Genomic DNA, 19,735 nt, shown 5'->3' on the forward strand with positions numbered 1-19,735 from the left:
CTTAAAGTGATTGGAAACAGATGACACAACATGCCCTTTTATGGCAATGGAGCACCCTAAGGCTGGATTTTAGACACCCATGTTCAAATCCAGGATTGTCTTGGACAGATGTAATGCCTTCCAATCTCAGGCTCAAAGGATAAGGATTCTTCGTGGAAATAATATCGTCTATGTAGAATTGTTATTTGCCAAGAACCTTCAGAATCTATCCATCTATCCATCTATCCATCCATCCATCCAGATTTTTATACCACCCTTCCCTACGGCTCTGGGCAGTTTACGTAAAACATTTACTTAGAACAATAACAATAACAATATTGCAAATAATAATAACACATCAGCTAGGACAGCATTTCAACAAACCACTTTGACAAGCCCTCGGTAGGTTCGACCTTTCAGTCTGAGGGGGAGAGGCTTTCTCAACCAGAGTTTCGTGAAACGACCCTGAAAGGGTTTCCTGAAGAGTGGGAGTTAATTAATTGTTAAATATATTTATAAAAATGTGTTAAACATTTATTGGGTGATATGACCATACATGGTCACAATGACCTACCTCCCCTCACAAAATGACCAAGGATGGGCCTGGAGGGGGTGGGAAGGGGAGGGGCCTCAGTTGGGCGTGGAAACAGTCATGCTGCCCAACCATATTCTGCATGATTGCACCACTTCTGGGGTTTCTCGAAGCCTGAAGAATGTTTCAGAGATTTCTCAATGATAAAGAAAAGTTGAGAAAGGCTGGTCTATGATGTTTTCTGGAGTTTCATGAGCAAAACGAGGCAGGTCCTTCTACCCAAAGAGCCTACCGGGTCAAACCAACCTTTGAGAAGACACTTAAGGGAAAAGATGACAGAGGCAAAGTCATTTAAGCGCGATTACATTTGGGAAGAGCCTGGCAGAAAAGGTTTTTCTTCTTGTTGTTTAAAAAGAGGAATTTGAAGGAAGAGAGAATGATAAATAATTATAAGGATGCGGCCTTCATTCTGAACCTGTCTCTTAAAGACCACTGGCACTTAGATGTCATGGCCTTCTGATGTGTTTCTACTCTCACCCTGCAACACATAGATATGAGATGTGTGCCTGATTGAACAATGTATGCATATAGCTTGATGTCTCTGCCCTTTCTGTCTGGTGGCGGGATATTTTTCCCGTTGAAAAGCATGGGGATTAAACGGATGTGAGGCGCTGCATATTTCCATCTCTGGCGTTAGGTCCACAGGATCTGGCCTGTTCGAACATGCAAGTCGTTGCCTCAATGTTTCTGTCGTCGCCTAACGAACAGGGAGGCTTTTACCACCTCTCAATATTCAGCGTTTGCTAAAGTCCTGCTAGAGTTGCCAACTCCAGTTTGGGAAATGCCTGGAGATTTTTTGGGAGGAGAGGGGGCTGGGTTTGGAAAGATGAGGGACCTTGGAAGGATATATTGAATCATAGAATCATAGAATCATAGAATCATAGAGTTGGAAGGGGCCATACAGGCCATCTAGTCCAACCCCCTGCTCAACGCAGGATCAGCCCAAAGCATTCTAAAGCATCCAAGAAAAGTGTGTATCCAACCTTTGCTTGGAGACTGCCAGTGAGGGGGAGCTCACCATGGACTTCTCCCCCCCCCCTGCCAAAGTGGCCATTTTCTCCAGGGGAACTGATATCTATTATTTGGGGATCAGTTGTAATTCTAGGAGATCTCCTGGCCTTACCTGGAGGTTAGCAAACCCAAGTCCAGATCATTGATTGTTCTGCCCTCCCCTGCCCTACATAGCATTCCCCATGACTCCTGAAATCATAGAATCATAGAATCATAGAGTTGGAAGGGGCCATACAGGCCATCTAGTCCAACCCCCTGCTCAACGCAGGATTAGCCCTAAGCATCCTTCACTGGAGGGGGGGGGTCTCCAGCAGTTTTTATGGGCTGTGAATATCTTGTCATTTGCACGATGGGATTTACTGTGGGCATCTTGGCATGAGTTTGCACATTTATTTTATTTCTCACATTTATTTATGTACCGCCCTCCCTTGCAACTCAGGGCAGTTTACAGGGAACATGAAACCTTAGGACAAATTAACATAGTTCAGTGTCTGCATCCAACAATAACAGCATCACTAACATGATATCTTTCACCTGAAGGTGGTCGGTACATTTTGGGGTCCCGGGAAAGGTCTTTGTTTTCCATATAGTATGCCTTGTGGATGCATTTATCTCTGTGAAAATGCAGCAATGGTAAAACAAGTTCCTGAAATGACTTCTGAAAACGTTCCGACTGGAGTAAGTAGTTCTGTGTGTTCCAAGTGGAAGCTCCCATCTGGGATCTGTTTGGGTTAGGCTATGAAGCCCTTAATTAGCTGCAGGAGACCTGAGTTACTCCTCTGAGCTTGCATTTGGCAGAGGTGGTAACGGGGTGCCTAGGCCATCATGAAAAGCCCCCCCCCCCCACTGCCATCTCTGTGCACATATTTCATGCGGAAAAGCATAATGTATGAGCGAACTGGGAAGTCATGGGTGTGCTGAATAAGGGGGAAGGGTTCTTAGGCCAGTGAAAGTTGCTTCAAGCCACAACACCAATCAGTAAAGCTCTGCCATTTTTTAAAATGGAGTTCACCAAAATCATGGTAAAAAAAATATTTTGAATCAAAGTCAAGGCACTGGTCCTAACCTTTAAAGCCCTCAAGAGTCTGAGACCGTCATCCCTGAAGGATCACCTCTCCTGTTACCATCCCCCACATCGCTAGCACTTTTTGTCACAATCTTTTGGTGGTACCGGCCCTTGAGTAGCTCACCTCTCCTCTAACAGGTTGAGGGCCTTCTGTGGGATGGCCCCATCCAGGGAGAATTCTTTATCAAGACATATGTGTCTTGTGGGACCTTGTTAGCTTCTGCAATGCTTGCAAGACAAGAGTTCTTCCGACAGGCCTTTAATTAGTCATTGTGTTTTATGAATTTTGTATATGATTTCCATCAGATCATTTTACTGTTGGGTTGTTGGATGCAGCTATGTTCAAAAGGAAATGTATACAGTTGGCTTTAAATTGTGTTCTATATTTATGATTGTTACTGCTTTTAAGATTGGTTACTGATTTATATTTTACTAAGATAAGATAAGATGTATGCAATCCGGGGCCTCGCTTGTTGAGGGAGTGGTGGGGTGTATATTTGATACATAAAATTAATTCATTTTGAGAGGTACAAATCCAAGCGGGTCAAGGCAGTTGTGCCAGGGTCTCATTCCAGCCAGAGTGGGGGCAGAGATCATCAGAAGGCTCAAAGACTTGTTCTCGGGTGTAGTAATGAGTAAACTGCAAATTTAGATTGGATAGCCCAGGTTGACCTGATCTCATCAGATCTCAGCCTAGATTAGCAGTTGACCACCAATAATTGCTACACAGAGGAAGGTAACAGCAAACCATCTCTGAATGTCTGTAGCCTTGAAAACTCTTCGGGAATCGCCACAAGTCTATGCCTTGATACCAATTTCCACCACCAAATTTCAAAAAATGAATGTACATATTAAAAGCTTTATTGTGGTTACTTGTATTGCACTTCATCATTTATTTATTTATTATTTGATTTATATATCACCCTCTCAGCAAACCGGCTTGCGTCGGTGGACATCATTTTACTCAATAACATGTAATAAAGTTAAAACAGTTAATTAATATTTAAATTTTAAAGGAAATACTACAGTGCATAAAGCGATTGGTACGCAAAATCATGAAACTCCAACTCACTTGTGCTGGGCATGTCATGCCAACGTGGTGTAGTGGTTAGGAGTGCAGACTTTTAATCTGGTGAGCCGGGTTTGATTCCCCGCTCCCACACCTGCAGCCAGCTGGGTGACCTTGGGCTGGTCACAGCACTGATAAAGCTGTTCTGACCGAACAAGAATATCAGGGCTCTCTCAGCCTTGCTTCCCTCACAGGGTGTCTGTTGTGGGGAGAGGAAAGGGAAGAAGAATATAAGCCGCTTTGAGACTCCTTCTGGTAGAGAAAAGTGGCATATAAGAATCAGCTCTTCCTCCGTCTCCTCCTCCTCCTGTGATCCAATTCAGTAGAGAAAGCAATCATGCTAGGATTGGTCAGTGGTAAAAGAATGCGGTGGTTAGATACGATCAAAATGGGCACCAGCCAGAACATTATACAATTAAAAGAAGCGGGGCAAGATCGAAAATCGTGGCGACAGTTGAGCCATACGATCACCAAGAGTCAGACTCGACTGAATGGCTAACATCATCAAATTTAAAATTAGATTAAAACAGATTGAGAAGAATATCATCATCAACGGCCCCGTTATGAAGTGCTTCAGTTGTTCCGGGAGTAGATTACAGTCTGAGGGCATCTTAGGATAGCATGGCACAGTGTTCAATATGCTGAACCAGCGTCTAGGTTTGTTATCCCCATTCTGCTGTGGAAACTCATTAGATGATTTGGGACCAATCATTTTATTTTCACGGAACGTTCTTTGCACGGTGGCTATTGCAAGGATAAAAGGGGGAGGGGCAAACGGTGTTCTCAGACCCCTTGGGGTGGGGTGGGGGAACAAGGTGCAGATAGCTAAATAAATGCATCAGCAGAGTTAACCACTCCACACCCTGGGGGAGCAAGCGTACACGCTGAAAACGTTTTGAAATTTCATCCTACAAAAAGTAAAAAGGGACACAGTGATTTACCATGAAAGCTACCGCTTGATCATCAGTGATTGGAATGTGTAGAGATTGTTTTGGTTTATTTCAGTAGACTTTGAAAGTTCAGGCGACGGTGAGCCAGAGATGTGTGTGTGTGAACATATAAGTTATTATATGGTTGCCCTTACAGAGAAGTTTTGCAAAGGAGTTGATTTGCACTTCCCCATTGGCTTTGGGTAATTCTGTAACGGGAGGGCGCTGCTGATTGCAGATTTAGTGCCCCTCTTGTCAAATAACCCACAATAAGAGCCCCTCCTGCCCTGTTCTCCAGCATGTTCTTTCTTGTTGCTGGCAGGGGCTCATGGGAATTGTAGGCCATGGACATCTGGAGGACCACAGGTTGACTACCCCTGCATTAGAGCACCTGGAAGTGATGTGTTGTTTGTAGTTCGCTCCTGACAAAGTATAATAAGTCCTGACTTTAAGCTTGGAGGAGTGGTTGTGTGGCTGCCTCGAGACGGCTATACAGTTCCCCTTTGGCAGTCTTGGTTGCAGGGTGATCTCCCACCCACCCCTTCCCCGCTTCCACTTCCCTTTTGCACGGCTTTCCCACCTCTGTGTGGATCCATCGGAGGTGAAACTAAATTGGGCTTAGCCGTCTCTCTTATGTTTCTCTTAATGACTCAAGCTGAGTGTGTTGTGTTTGAGGCAGCTTTAATTGCCCAACACCGAAATGGTCACACACAGGCTTTGAAGTTAACACCCCATTAAGCGAAGTGTGGGAAGTGCACGGCTGGGCTGGTGCCCGGTTGTCGGGCTGGATGTGACTGCAAGGCTCGAGCGGACAAAGAACACAGAACACGGAGCGGTTACATTTCTGCTGTGTTGCTACAGGTAGCATCCAGTCTTACAGGTGCACTTCAGGATATGCATTTCGGTCTCGAACGAGCTGGGAGTCGGAGACCAAAAATAGATTGTGCAAACCGAGAAGTTCTGTCTAAGTGAACTTAATTTACCTTGGTCGCACCGGTTGCAAAATCTGGCATTTAGGAAGAATGGATGACTGAGTGGGTCTGTAAGCAGTGAAGTGGAACAAGAGTCCAGTGGCACCTTCAAGTGAGACACATTTTATTCCAGAGTTCACGGCGTCCGACGTATCTCTTTTTCTCTCTGGGGAAAACTTGAGGGTGAGGACATCCCTGGCATCTGATGAAGTGAGCTCTGACTCATGGAGGTGTATCCTCTGCTACAGCCTTTATCAACTATTTTTTTACGATTGAGAAACTCCTGAAACATTTGTCAGGCTTCGAGAAACCTCAGATGTGGTGTGATCATGCAGAATATGGTTAGGAAGCATAGCTTTGTACACGCCCACCTGGGGCCCCTTCCCTTCCCATCCCCTCCAGGCCCCTCATTCACCATTTTGGGGGACGGGCAGCTCAACATGATCATATATGGTCATGTCACCTGATAAATGTTTAATAAAATATAGAAAATTAATTGACTCCCACCCATTTGGGAAGCCCTTCTAGGGCCGTCAAGAAACCCCAGGGTTTTATGGAACCCTGGTTGAGAAAGCCTGGTCTGCTATATAAAAGGCAAACTGTATTGAGGATGACTCACCTCGTAAAGCAGTGGCTGCTGGGAGCAGATGAGAGGTGTGGTGTCCTCAGACATCTTTTCTCTTTCATCACCCACTTTCCATTTTTGTTGCCCTAGTGTTTTTGTAAACGATAATTGAACCCAGAGGACTTATTGGCTTTTCCAGCAAAGAATTATCACACTGCATATTTGGACTTTTGATGCTGTTTACTAATTTGCTACTAATTTACTTTTTCCTTATATCTTATGATCCCTGGTCTATTGCTTGAGGAAGTGTGCTTGCCCACGAAAGCTCACATCTTGAATAAATTTCTGCTGGTCTTAAAGGTGCCACTGGCCTGATTTTGTTTGACATCTTTTCTGTATGACGTGAGCACATCGGAGGACGCCATGCCTTGTGCCCACTTCCCCCACCTGCCCTCTCTCCCTCCCGAGTGGCCCTCAACCCCACCTTGCCCTTGGCTGCTCCCATCAATGCGCTACTGAGCAGGGGAGGAGGAGGCAGCAACTGCTGAGTCAGCACACAAAGATGAGACGGCTGCGGGGCTGGCCAGCCTCTTTCTCACTCTCTGTCCCCTCAATCAGTCATGAAGGCTCCGTGTCAGTTGAGGAGGTAGGGGAAGAGAGGGAAATTCTAGTGGTGGTTGAGGAGATGATGCAGGGCAAGAGAGGTGGACCCCTTTCCATGTGTTGGCCCATTGACTGCCCCCCCCCCCTGACTTTTCTGGAGCCTGTTGTATTCTTCCCCATTATGGATTTTTATGACTAGTGCCAGAACAAATGTTGGTTTTTTAGGGGTCACTGGACTCCCTAGTCTGCCGTTCAGTAGGATTCGAAAGTGTTTGCAGAGTACATATGTCTGAGGAAGGAAATCTCACAAAATGCAACTTCTGCTTAGTGGACTACGTTAATGTAATCATGAGGACTAGGAAAGTGTAGGGAATTATTTTTAAAAGCTTTGATTCCTAAGGTGTAGTATGTACAACTGGATGGTGTCCTAGATACAAAAAACAACAGTCGCTGTTTACCAGAGTTCCATAAAGCAATTGTCCTCCCCCCCCCCTTGTTGAGTCCTACCGCTTCTGGAATATTGTTGATAATATATTAGAATGTTCCAAACTTTCAGGACCAGGTTCCGATTCCGGCTTCTGTTGTGCAAGATTCTGAGGTGAATATAGGAGTTAATAAAACCTTCATGTTTTTATTAAAATGGGCTGCATCTTTCTTGTGTATGTATACAAAAAGCATGGTCAGCTGGGGTCACCGTGTAACTTGCAGGTTGTGCTCTTGATTTTTATGTTTACATGGAACTTTCCCCCAAACAATTGTGTTTTAAAACTGATCCACTCAGGGCACAACTACAAATACTGATCAGGGCTGATCCTCTTAGCATCTGAGATCTGATGATATTAGGCTAGAACTGATCCATCCATCTTAGCATATGTGGAGTTAAATACCAAAGTCTGAGGGATTTGAAAATTTTTCTCTCGTATGTTAACACTGAAGCCCTTGAGGGTGGTATTTGACCAGAACGTTTGTTTGTTTGGATTTTTATACCGCCCATTCTTTATGGCTCTGGGCAGTTTACATGGAACACTGCATAACTTTACATGGAACATTGTAACACTCTATAACATTCTACAGTTTTCAACAGAACAACACAATCTATCAGTAACAATTACAACACAACATGAATAACAACGGTGGGGAGAACAAATTGTTCAGTCATGAAAGGGTGTCTGAGGGGGGGACCAGCAGATGTTCCAAGTCGGTGGGCCTCAAGCAAATGAGCCTGGTGGAGGAGCTCACTGTTGCAGGCCCTGAAGAATTGTGGAAGTTCAGGCAGTTCTCTGATTTCCTCAGGGAGCTCGTTCCACCAGGTGGGGGCCAGGACCAAGAAGGCTCTGGCCCTTGTTGCGGTCCGACACATTTGTCAGTCTTCCTCTTCCGCTTCCAAGTTTAGTAGGTTCCCCCAACCCACCATCCATTGCATCTCATAGAATAGTGTCCAGATCCCTCACCCAAGCTGTCAGCAGTCTCCATTGTGGCTTCTTTTCTAAGCTGTCTAATGATCCAGTATCCTGCAATTGCAACAAATTGGGTTTTTTTCCCCTTGTAATTGCTTTGTGATGGATCAGTTATATGGAAATGTTTGATGCTGTGAAAACCAGATGATTGTCCTTGAGAGACGCTTTCTCACTGTTTATCCCATACTCTCAAAAGATGCCTCAGTTGCTAAATGAACAAAGTCTGAGTTTGTGCAGTGATTCAGGGGTGGAAAATTGTGTGAAAGTAATTTCCCAAGTGTGCGAGGTCCCAGTTTGGATCGAGACCCTAGTGCAAGCAGAGAATGGCCTTTTGCCCCACCCCATTCTTGTCACCTGAAATCCCAGGTGTGCTGTTTGTCCCAATACCCCCTGGGGGGAGGCTGCTTGAGTGGCCGATCAACCCATGTGCAGCCCCCCCCCCCCAGTGGGGCAGATTGCACAGGGTGAAGTGCATGCAAGGTTCAGGAATGCCCTGAAACCCTTGTCCATGGGTCAGAGATCAGGGAAGTGGGGTCGGGACCATTCTTTGTTGTTTAAGTGGTTCTCAACAATCATTGTGTCTCTGTTGTACACTGTTTTGTGCCATAAACAGAAGAGTGAGACAGAATTTTAATCAACAGCAAGTCACTTGATTCATTTTCAAGTCAGTGAGATTATTGTCTGGCCTCTTCCCAGCATATTTAGTAGAAAAAGGCAGCCTGAAAAGATATAGAAGAAGGAGGAAGTTGTATTTTGTCATAACTGCAGATAATTACTAAGATTTTAGCGCCACCATCTTCAGTCGGAATAGGCCGTTAGACAAAATAATTATTTGCTTACAAGATGCTTGCAGTGACTTTAAATGCCTGCGATGCTCTAGCTTTTGCCAGTCCTAACGGTTATTGTTCTTGTGTTATAGTCAAGATAGCTATTTTAAATGGTGTTAATGAATTCCTTCCTTTTTAAAGAATGGCTGAAACCCTATGAAGCCTTTTTTTTAAAAAACCACACAGACCTCTGTGAATCTCAGGTTTTCATTTCCCGTGTTCTGGAGAGCGAGCGAGCGAGTGAGCCACTTGATGAAAGTCTTCTAGTTAAAACCCGTGGCCGAGATGAGCAGAGGCACATTCATCTCATGTGATGCTAGACATGCTGCTTCTCATGTGAAATTGATCGCCGCTTGCAGGAAATTATTGGGGGCTTCCCAGCCTTTTCGCTGAATCACTCTGGCCTTGTCTGTCCATCACTCCCTAAGGCAGTCTGTGTACATCTAAGGCGGGTTCTCAACCAGGGTTTCGTGAAGGGTTTCCCAAATGGGTGGGAGTTAATTTATTTTTTAATGCATTTTCAAAATTTGTGAAACTATTGTTGGGGTGATATGACCATAAAAGGTCCTGTTGACGCCCTCCCCTCCCTGCTTGGCCAATGATGGGCCTGGAGGGGGTGCAAGGGGAGGGGCCCTGGGTGGGCGTGTACACAGCTATGCTTCCCAGCCAAATTTGTCACGATTGTGCCACTTCTGAGGTTCTTGACGCCTGAAGAATGTTTCAGCGGTATTCTCAAAGGTTAAACATTTGAGAAAGGCTGTTCTAAGGGGTTATATATGGGATGATGCATTGGGGTGCGCTTTCACATCCTGCCCCTCCACCACTGCATGAGAAGCCTTCAAGGTAGGGTATTAAAGCCTATGAAAGAAGTAGACTGTTTATGTGCTGGAGGTTTCATGCTAGGCTGCAGGCTGAAGTTTTAGACGTGGCAGGTTGCCCCACCTCTTCCTGCACCCATATGGGGGAGCATTTGGCCTGGTGCACCTTATTCGCCCCCAATTTGTGCTCCTGCACGGGAGCTGGGGCAGTGAAGTTCCCAGTGCATAAACGGTCTTGGAAAACAGCATTTGGTGCTTTGGCGTGAGCTCCTCCAGAGAGTTTGGGTGTTCGTGGCCTTTCCATTTTACTTCAGAGCAGTCCTGCATGGAAGGTTAAACTGAAATGACTGACTTAAGACCGAGAATTCTAGAGCCGAATAGGGATTTCAACTCCAGAACTTCCGGACTACGTTTTCCATTCTAGCTACTACACGTTTTCCATTCTAACTACTATGCTAGGCGCTTATGATAACAGCAAGTTACATTTTTTAGCCAAACACAAGATGGACTGAACATCTTGAGGTATGAATTGATAATATTGTGGTCCTCCCCACCCCTGCCTTCAGGTATCAACTGGCGTTAGCAAACAAAATACTATAGTGACATGAGATTTGAAAGTTACATTATGTGTGTATTTTACAATTCAGCACAGATGCAAAATAATGGGATATCTGATTTAGCTTCTCAAGAGTCCCAGCTTCACATCAGCAGGATTCATTTCTTTAAAAGAAAAGGGAAATTTCTAGCTCTTCTGAGGACAAATAAAAATCATTTGACACATGTGAGCTACACCTAGTGAACTTTCACACAGTGAACTTGGATGAGTGAGCTTTGGACCCAGGTTCGAATCCCCACTCTGCCATTGAAGCTTGTTGGATGACGTGCAAACAGTCACACACTGTGAGTCTAGCCTACCTCACAGAGTTGTTGTGAAGATAAAGTGGAGGACAGGAGAATAACGTATGCCACTTTGGGTTCCTTGGAGGGAGACTGGCAGGAGAGAAATTACATAATTAAATAGAGAAATGAGCTGACTATCTACCCTTGTGATAAGCATGTCACAATGTTGGTCACATGAACGTTGTTCTATGTCGCCAAAAAACATTAGTCAGTGTCAGCCCAATTTTGCCTGTTGCGTCTGCCAGAAACTCTCACACAGAGATCTTTCCTGGCTTCTACTGCTCAAGACTCTTTAACTAGATTTGCCGGGGATTGTACTTATAAATGCAAAGGTTCACTCTACCAGTGAACCAATATTATTTCCTCATAATATTTTCAGATGACTGCAAATCTAGCTAATTTTTTTTCATGGAAAAGCCAGCTGAGGTTGTGTTCATAGTATTTCAAGTTCCACCTAAGGTTGTCAACGCTTGGTTGGCAAATTCATGGGGGTTTGGGGGGCGGGGTCAAGGGAGGGCAAGATGTGGAGAAGGGAGTGGCCACAGTAGGGCGTCATATCATACAGCTCTCCCTCCAGAGCAGCCATTTTCTCTGCAGCTGCGAGATCAGTCATACTTTCTGCAAGATCTCCACACCCACCTGGAGGCCTGTAACCTTAGCACCACCAAAAGTCCACCCTTTCTTCCTACTAAATGTCCAAGCTTGAAGAAACAAATAGAAGTCCCCTGTCCCACGCCCCCGGACAGTCATCTAATGCTTGTGAACTTTTGATACATAGCTATGTGCACTAGTTTTAGAAATGATTCATGTACATCAGGGGTAGTCAAACTGCGGCCCTCCAGATGTCAGTGGACTACAATTCCCAGAAGCCCCTGCCAGCAAATGCTGGCAGAGGCTTCTGGGAATTGTAGTCCATGGACATCTGGAGGGCCGCAGTTTGACTACCCCTGATGTACATCGTCAGGTTTCCACCTCATTTTTGGCCCCCCTCCCCCAACCATGTTCCCTCAAATGGGCTTCCAAATTACATCCCTAATGATACCACCAACGGAAACAAAGCCAGTTTGCTAGACAGTCTTAAACAAAGCAGTCCGAGTGGGATTAAAACAGTGCCGCCCTAGCCGGAGCCCTTCAAAAGTCTCCTAGAATAAAAAGTGTTTTAATTAGCCACCTAAAATATAAATAGAGAGGCCCCCTGGCAGGCCTGCCTGGGCATGGAGTCCTCTAGGGAGGGTGCCACCACCCAAAAGGCCATCTTGCTGCTCTCGCTAGGTTAAGGCTCCCAATGCAAGGCGTCAACCGACCACTTTGGCATAGCAGGTGAAACCATACAGGAGATGCTCTTCCTTCAGGAGAATCCCCAACAGTTATCAATATCCTTGAAAGCACACCTCCTCCATGTTTGAATTTTTAAGAAGAACCTCAAGGTGGAACGTATCACGGGTTTCTTTGCTTTATCCTGCATCCTGTGTCCATATACTTTGCTTTGACCCACCTTCTGCTCCACCCAATGAGGTAGAAAATTACACACACACCCATCCGTCAGACTTTGTATCATGCACATGGCTTAAGGTTGACTGGGTTTTACCCACAGTGTGCAGAGTCTGGTGATATCACATTATTATTATTATTGTGATGATCTTGGCAAAGACTGCAACATGGACTTGTGTGCTGAGAGAAATTATGTAATTATAATAAGCCCTGGTAGCAATGATGATTGCACTGTGATGAATCGGCCACAATGTACATAGTAATAATTCTAGTTGAGGACTAGAAAGCCCATTTACAAAAAAATTAACACCCATGATCTCTTCGCAATCCCCCCCCCCCAAAGTTACAGTCTAAAATCAGACTACAGGGAGATGACAAAGTTTTGGCACCTACCAGATTTTCTGCTTGATAGTCCCAACTTTTTCTCCCTACAGCACCCCATGTTACATGACCTTTGTCTATACAGTTTTGCAGGGCCTGCACAAGGGAGCTCTTCCACCAGGCATTTGGTTGTGGTCGATCCAAACCACTGATTCCCACTGCTCCCCCCCCCCCCCCAAGCCTCCCTCCGACACTCATTACAGCTCCGCCCGAACCACTGGGCCTCAGCATGAGTTAATCAACGTTCTTAGTATTTTACTGTTCTACAATGTTTATTACTATCATTATCTTGTTGTTACTGTTACTGCTGTTGCCACATCACTATAAACTGAGTTAATTGTATTGTTCCTGTTTCATGTAAACTGCCCTGAGCCTTCAGGAAGGGCAGTATATGAATGAATGAATGAATGAATGAATGAATGAATGAATGAATGAATGAATGAATGAATGGGCCAATAAACAAACAAACAAATAAATAAATAAATACAGGTCCTGTGACAAACCCCCATAGCCTTTTTAGTCATTAAAAGAGGCTTTTTCTCCCTCTTAAGCCAACGGAAAAATGGATAGGTTTAGAGTTGCCAATTCTTAGGGAATTCCTTGAGATTTTGGGGAGAGGAAGGGGGAGTTTGGGGAAGGGGGAGTTTGGGGAGGGGAGGGAATTCAGCAGAAGTCCTATGAATTGTAGTCCAAGGACCTCTGGAGAGTCACAGTTTGGCCACCCCTGCTTTATGGCATTGTACTTCTGCTGAATTCATGGGAATTGTAGTCCAAGGACCTCAGGAGAGCCACAGTTTGGCCTCTCCTGCCATAGAGTCTAACCTCTGGAGTTGTCATTTCTGCCAGGAGAACTGATCTCTGTAGCCTAAAGATCTCTTGTAATACTGGGCCAACTCAATGGCCCATGTTGGTGGCTCTAAGTAGGAGCCAACTCAAAGACTGGGGGAAGGGGTGGTGTAAGCATTTGTATCTGTTATGGGGCTTCTGATCTTTCAAACTTCCAGGTTTTACTAGTTCCTCTAAAAAAACAAAAAAAAAAACAAAAGCGTTCATGTATTGCGAAATAAATTTGGCAGGCAGCCTGCGTGCACCGTTGGTTTCAGAAGAAGGAAAATCGTTGCGCGCACAGCCTATTGGTTATCGGTTTATGGTCTCTGTGTGCACCTTGAAATACCTCTGTGTCAGAATACAAAGGCTGTATTCTCAATAACAGGATTATTCATTGGTGATGTAGTAATGATTGTACTCGTCTTTTTGGTTATTAAACTGTTTGCTTTGCTCGCTTTGAATGCCAACCAAAAGTTAGTCATCGCAGTTCTTGGAAAGGATGTGAGCAAACTGGTAATGAAAGTAATCATGATTTGGTCATAACAGCTACTTTGGAAAAAACAGCACTTTAACCAAGGCCGATCTGAGACGCTGATATATATGAAAAATAACCTTTGTCTTGTTGAGCATCGGGGAAAGGTTTAAATTCTGCACAAACAGGTTTATGCCTCAAAACCATCTGTGGGCCATAAGTTTTGTTTCATACATTATAGAATCAGTATATTTATACGGCCTGTGTGGGAAAGCTGAACACTCCCCCCCCCTTCCCGCCTTCCTTTTTTTCTTCACAGCATGTTTACACCCTGCATAAAAGTGGTAATTTAATTGACTGGTTAAACATTGGTCAAAGAGTGGTCAACTCTAGAAAGCAGTGGCTGACTAGCACTGTGACAAAGAGAGATTTATGCTAATTAGCCAAAATCTAGTTACTTAGCATTTATAGTGCTTTTTTGAGGGTTCAAAGCACTTCACTGTGACTTTACCTGAGGTAATGCTAACAACATGCCTATAAAAGAGGCCGTGTTACAGTGAGGGGACAGGGCTTGAGTGAACTGTGGCTCACCTCAGGCCTTCTAGTTAATTTATGGCTGAGCTGAGAATTTGAATCAGGGCCTTCTTTTCCTCCTGCTAGCTGCACTCTGCTGTATCAGCTCTTCGCTTTGCAGTTTACTCTGACGGTGTTTGTTTCCCCACAGAAAGTTGAGCCTGGGTTGCTGCTTTTCTGTTATTTGATTGGAAGTCATAAAAGAGACTTGTCTTTAAAAAGTGGATTCAAGTGGGTAGCCCTGTTGGTCTGAAACAGCTGAAGAAATTTCATGAGCCCACAAAAACTCATACCTTGAATAAAAAATTGTTGGTCTTAAAGGTGCCCCTGGACTCTAAATTTGTCCTTTAAAAAGTGGGTCGGTTTACAAACCTGTCTTTAGATTTAGGTATTGTTCTAGATATAGAATTATGGAATAATAGAGTTGGAAGGGACCTCATGGGTCATCCAGTCCAACCCCCTGCACTATGCAGGACACTCACATCCCTATCGCTCATCCACTGTAACCTGCCACCTTCTTGAGCCTTGACAGAATTAGCCTCGCCGTCAAATGGCTATCCAGCCTCTGTTTAAAAATTTCCAAAGATGGAGAACCCACCACCTCCCGAGGAAGCCTGTTCCACTCAGAAACCGCTCTGTCAGGAACTTCTTCTGGATGTTTAGACAGAATTTCTTTTGAATTAATTTCATCCTGGCTCTGGTCTGTCCTTCCGGGGCAAGAGAGAACAGTACTGCTCCATCCTCTATATGGCACCCTTTTAAATACTTGAAGATGGTTATCAGATCCCCTCTCAGTCGTCTCCTCTCCAGGCTAAACAGACCAAGCTCCCCTAACTTTTCTTCATACGTCTTGGTCTCCAAACCCCTCTCCATCTTTGTTGCCCTCCTCTGGACACGCTCCAGTTTGACTACATTCCTCTTCAACTGGGGTGTCCAAAACTAATCATAGTACTCCAAGTGAGATATGATAGGAAGTTGATATTCTGATATTTTTTATATCAGTGCTGTCTTAACAGAAGTACGTCATCCAAGCCCTTTAAAGTAAACGAATTTAGATTAGGGGCTATTTTTGCACAGGTTTGTGTTGGTAGTCAGCTTTTTTCTTCCAGAGCATCTATGGGCTCCTTCTAGCATGTGTGACACCACCAGACTTACTGTTCCCTGTTTTATTTGTTTTGTGAGCCAATATTTGAGCAAAGTAGGCATTCAAAAAGATCGACATTTGGGCTTCACGTAACTACTTCAAAAGTCCCCTCCCCCTCTTAATGATGGTCTAGTTCACACAGAAGAGCCTCTTGTGGCGCAGAGTGGTAAGGCAGCCGTCTGAAAGCTTTGCCCATAAGGCTGGGAGTTCAATCCCAGCAGCCGGCTCAAGGTTGACTCAGCCTTCCATCCTTCCGAGGTCAGTAAAATGAGTACCCAGCTTGCTGGGGGGTAAACGGTCATGACTGTGGAAGGCACTGGCAAACCACCCCGTATTGAGTCTGCCATGAAAACGCTAGAGGGCGTCACCCCAAGGGTCAGACATGACTCGGTGCTTGCACAGGGGATACCTTTACCTTTACCTTTAGTTCACACAGGCCTTCCCATCATTCATACTTGCTTGTATGAATGGACATAACTAGATTTGAGATGCTCAAGGGAATCGGTTCCCTCTTTCAGCAGGAGAATCATGAAGGAAGCAAACAGGGTAGTTCTGGGGCCAGAATCCAGGATAGGACCCCCAAATCATGGCCATCTTTCACCTGGTGGGTGACTCGAACCACAGGCGGGCGAAAGCGTTGGAAGTGTTGGGAATATTCTTCCTTCTTTCTCGCCTACATTGGGGGTGGGTGGGAGCATTAGTGGTCAGGCCCCTAATAACTTGGGAGGGGGGGCAAGCAGCTGCCCCTGTTGACCTTTGTCTAAGACTTCCCCTGACAATCTAAGCTTATGCCTTCCAGAACAAGAAGTGTGGGGGGAATTGGTTACAACAAAAAATCCAATTTAGATGAAATTAAGTAACACTTTGGGGAGTTCAAAGTTCTTCTTGTGAATTTGCTTGTCATGAGTTCAGAGGCAGTTTGGTTTAAGGCTACATTCTTCAAATAATTTGCTTCAGAATCATTCAGTTGGCATTACTTAGTTCAAAGTGTTCTTGGTGACTAGGCTTTGCATGGTTTAAAATAGCTAATTCACATACCTCATTGTTCCAAATATCTGGCTTAAACATTCTTTGGCCGGTGGGGTTACATGGCACCCCAGAAGATACATGCATGTGCACATGCGCGCGCACATGCGCGCCCTGACACACTCAATGTTTAGTAAACATACCATTTCATATTTCATATATTCTTGAAAAACAATGGTTGTGCCTCATAGTCTTAGTTTCCCTCCCTAATTTTTTTTAATTGCTGAAACGTTTTTAGGGTATAATTAATCTCCATTGGTATGAATGGGCAAATGATATTCCCAGGAGTTATATTGATTGCAAATACATAGTAGAATTTTGTCTAATATGCCATTTCCCCCCTGTGTGCAGTCAAAATGTCCCAGGGGTCAATTCAATTCATAGTGGAAAACTTCAGTTTGAGCTATTCACAGTACAACCCTGAGGGCGGTAGTTGTGGTGACGGCCATCCAGTGATGCAAGAGAGGTGTGGCTCCATACAGGGAGGTAACAACAACACAACCCTAATAGATGCATGTGGCTTGGGGAACCAGGATGAAACCCCTGACAGAACTAGGTGGCAGAAACTTCGCTGGCCCACCTCCCAAATCACTGCGTGCAAGGATACTAAACAGAACATGTACAGTGATGGCAAACAGCATAGCTGCCATGCCAGCCGCAGTCATGGCTTTGGGGCTCTGGCAGTCTGTGACTCTACTCCCAGGAGGGGGCGGGTTCCCTTAGCCACGCAACCCCCCCTGAGGTGCATGCTGTCTCCATTCAAATGTCACTTTCTGATCCCCTGAGGAAGTGCCCTGCACCTGCTCCATCATCTGCTGCATAGGGCTTCAATCCTGAAAGGTAGGGGGTCCTACCATTGCTGGGCTGGCTGCTCCATGGAACACAGGGAGGCAGTGGCTCTTCATGCCAAAAGGTCTGGGGGAAGAAGTGTCCTGACAGCAGAGCACAGGGCTGACAGCATCCCTGCCCTCCCCCTCCAATCATAGGCAACTCAGCTGAGTACACATCCTTGGGAGTGCCCCATTGCATGACATGGGGCATGGTCTCAAGTGACCCTGGCTTGAGTGGTCCCCTACACACATAATGCTAGACTAGGGTGCTGGTGCCGCTGTTGTCAGGCAGTTCCCAAGCTTGTGCGAGTGGGATGGGGGAGTCGCATATTCCCAGGCTGGAGCACCTGGATTCTCACCCCTGCTTGCCTGTCATTACATGGTTGCCCCTTTGGATTCAGCCTACAGACAGGGGGTACTTGTTACAATTCTGAAATGAGGCACGTTAGACACACGGCATGGATTCGGCTCTCCCCTGTGGGTGCTAGTGCTCTGTGTTCCCCCTGTGGTGCAGAGTGCCCTGCCTGTTTCTCTTCTGTCACTACAGTGCACAGCTGTGTGCTCTAAGGGTGCACAACAAGGACCTTTGGGACAGAGCCCCATGCTTCACACCCTACTTGCTGAACTGGAGTGTATGCAGCGCTGCATGGACTGATTAGGTGCAGGGGACATAGTTTGGCTGTTGCTGGGGGGGGGGCATTGGTTGTGGTTGTGCCCAACTGGAGCGTGTTGGAGCCCCCACTGGGGCAGCAGCTTGTGCCAGCATGGCTTCATGACAGTGCCACATGAGCACATCTGCATGGCATGTGTGCTGTCAGAGCACCTTGTCAGCTTCTGGCATGCTCCCCACCCCCAGCTTGCTGTCAGTGTAAGTTATTTGTCTATAGATAGCATTTAACTTTTTTGTTATATGAAACTGTTTTGGTTTTGGGGGTTGTTGTGTTTGTTTTTTTACATGCCAAGTCAGTGTTTTTTTTAAATAAAAAATAATAATTCTATTTATCTGAAGGGGTCATTTTGACCTCCTCTGTTAGGTTTTTGCCTCCCCTGGCTCAACTGGAACAGCTAAGGTCTCTGTTGCTTGCAAATTGAACTTGGGGTCACCTTTCGGTCACTCTGAAAATGGTTATCTGCTGGTAAGCCAAGGTTTGTTTTCCAGCCAATCAGATGCCATAATTTTGCAAGGGCAGTAGGAGAAAGACAACATGTCAGAAGTGAAGCCTGTGTTGTTTGAATGTAGCTGACATTTGAAAAGCTGCTGGAATTGTTATATTCGTGAGCTGCCGTCATGCTTGTTATGCAGTTATGGTTTTAGCAGATGTTATAATCGAAAAGGGGAAGGGGTCAGTTCGACCCCAGTAGCATTGTTTATGTACTAGAGTACTGTTATCCCCGATAACTTTCATGTCTGAGGTTTGCATCAGTAAAGTTTAATTCTTTATCATTTCCAACTGGATAAGTTTTCAGATATAAGCCCCCCACACCCCTGATTTATTTGGGGTGCATCCTACCCCAATTGTTTATTGATACGCTCGGTTTTTTAAGGGGGTTGAGTGCTGGAAAAGATTGTCTGAATTGTTGGGATTTATAAACTAAACTCTTATCCTGCCTTCATGGATTTTGTAAAATGTACTTCTGCTTATTCATCATCCGTGAGATGAGTCGATTGTTTCCTGGAAGGATACAGTTTTAGAAATGCTTGTTTAGTCCTTTTTTTTTAATGTTGTAATGGAATCTGTAAGACAAATACAACAAAAAAAGAGAAGTACTTATTTAATGTGCATTTTCTGCAAGCTCAACTAAAGTTAAAGTTGCTTTTCAGTAAATATATGTTTAAAGGCAGGGGAGGGGGGGCACTGTTAGTTTTGATCTTGAAAACATTTCCTGGAAACTTGAGAATGTGCAAGTTTCTTTTGGTAGGAAACTCTGTAGAATTTCTGTAGTATTTCTTCGGGGATTACATCACAGCTCGGCTAATTTTTTCGGATAAAACCTAAATTCAATATTTGTGTATAAGCCAGGGAAACTGTACCATAAACAGAGGAATTTTTCTGGTGAGTCAAAGTTCCAGGAATCCCAGATTTACTTAGATCATTTTTGTGCGAACTAGCTACAAAGCATTAGTCATCTGGCCATGAATTTTTTACATTTGCAGCTTAATTGCATTTTCAAAACATGCACTTTCCATTTGGCAGTGAATAGA

The 19,735-nt window shown here is 44.9% G+C and overlaps 1 protein-coding gene across 2 annotated transcripts in view; it reads left to right on the plus strand.

Annotated features, from left to right (window-relative positions):
• ARID5B (AT-rich interaction domain 5B) overlaps positions 1-19,735 on the plus strand; it is a 259,355-nt gene that overhangs the window by 25,343 nt on the left and 214,277 nt on the right. The gene's annotated exons all lie outside the window — the stretch shown is intronic.

The sequence above is a fragment of the Paroedura picta genome, chromosome 8, assembly GCF_049243985.1.
Source record: "Paroedura picta isolate Pp20150507F chromosome 8, Ppicta_v3.0, whole genome shotgun sequence".
Classification (NCBI taxonomy): domain Eukaryota; kingdom Metazoa; phylum Chordata; class Lepidosauria; order Squamata; family Gekkonidae; genus Paroedura; species Paroedura picta.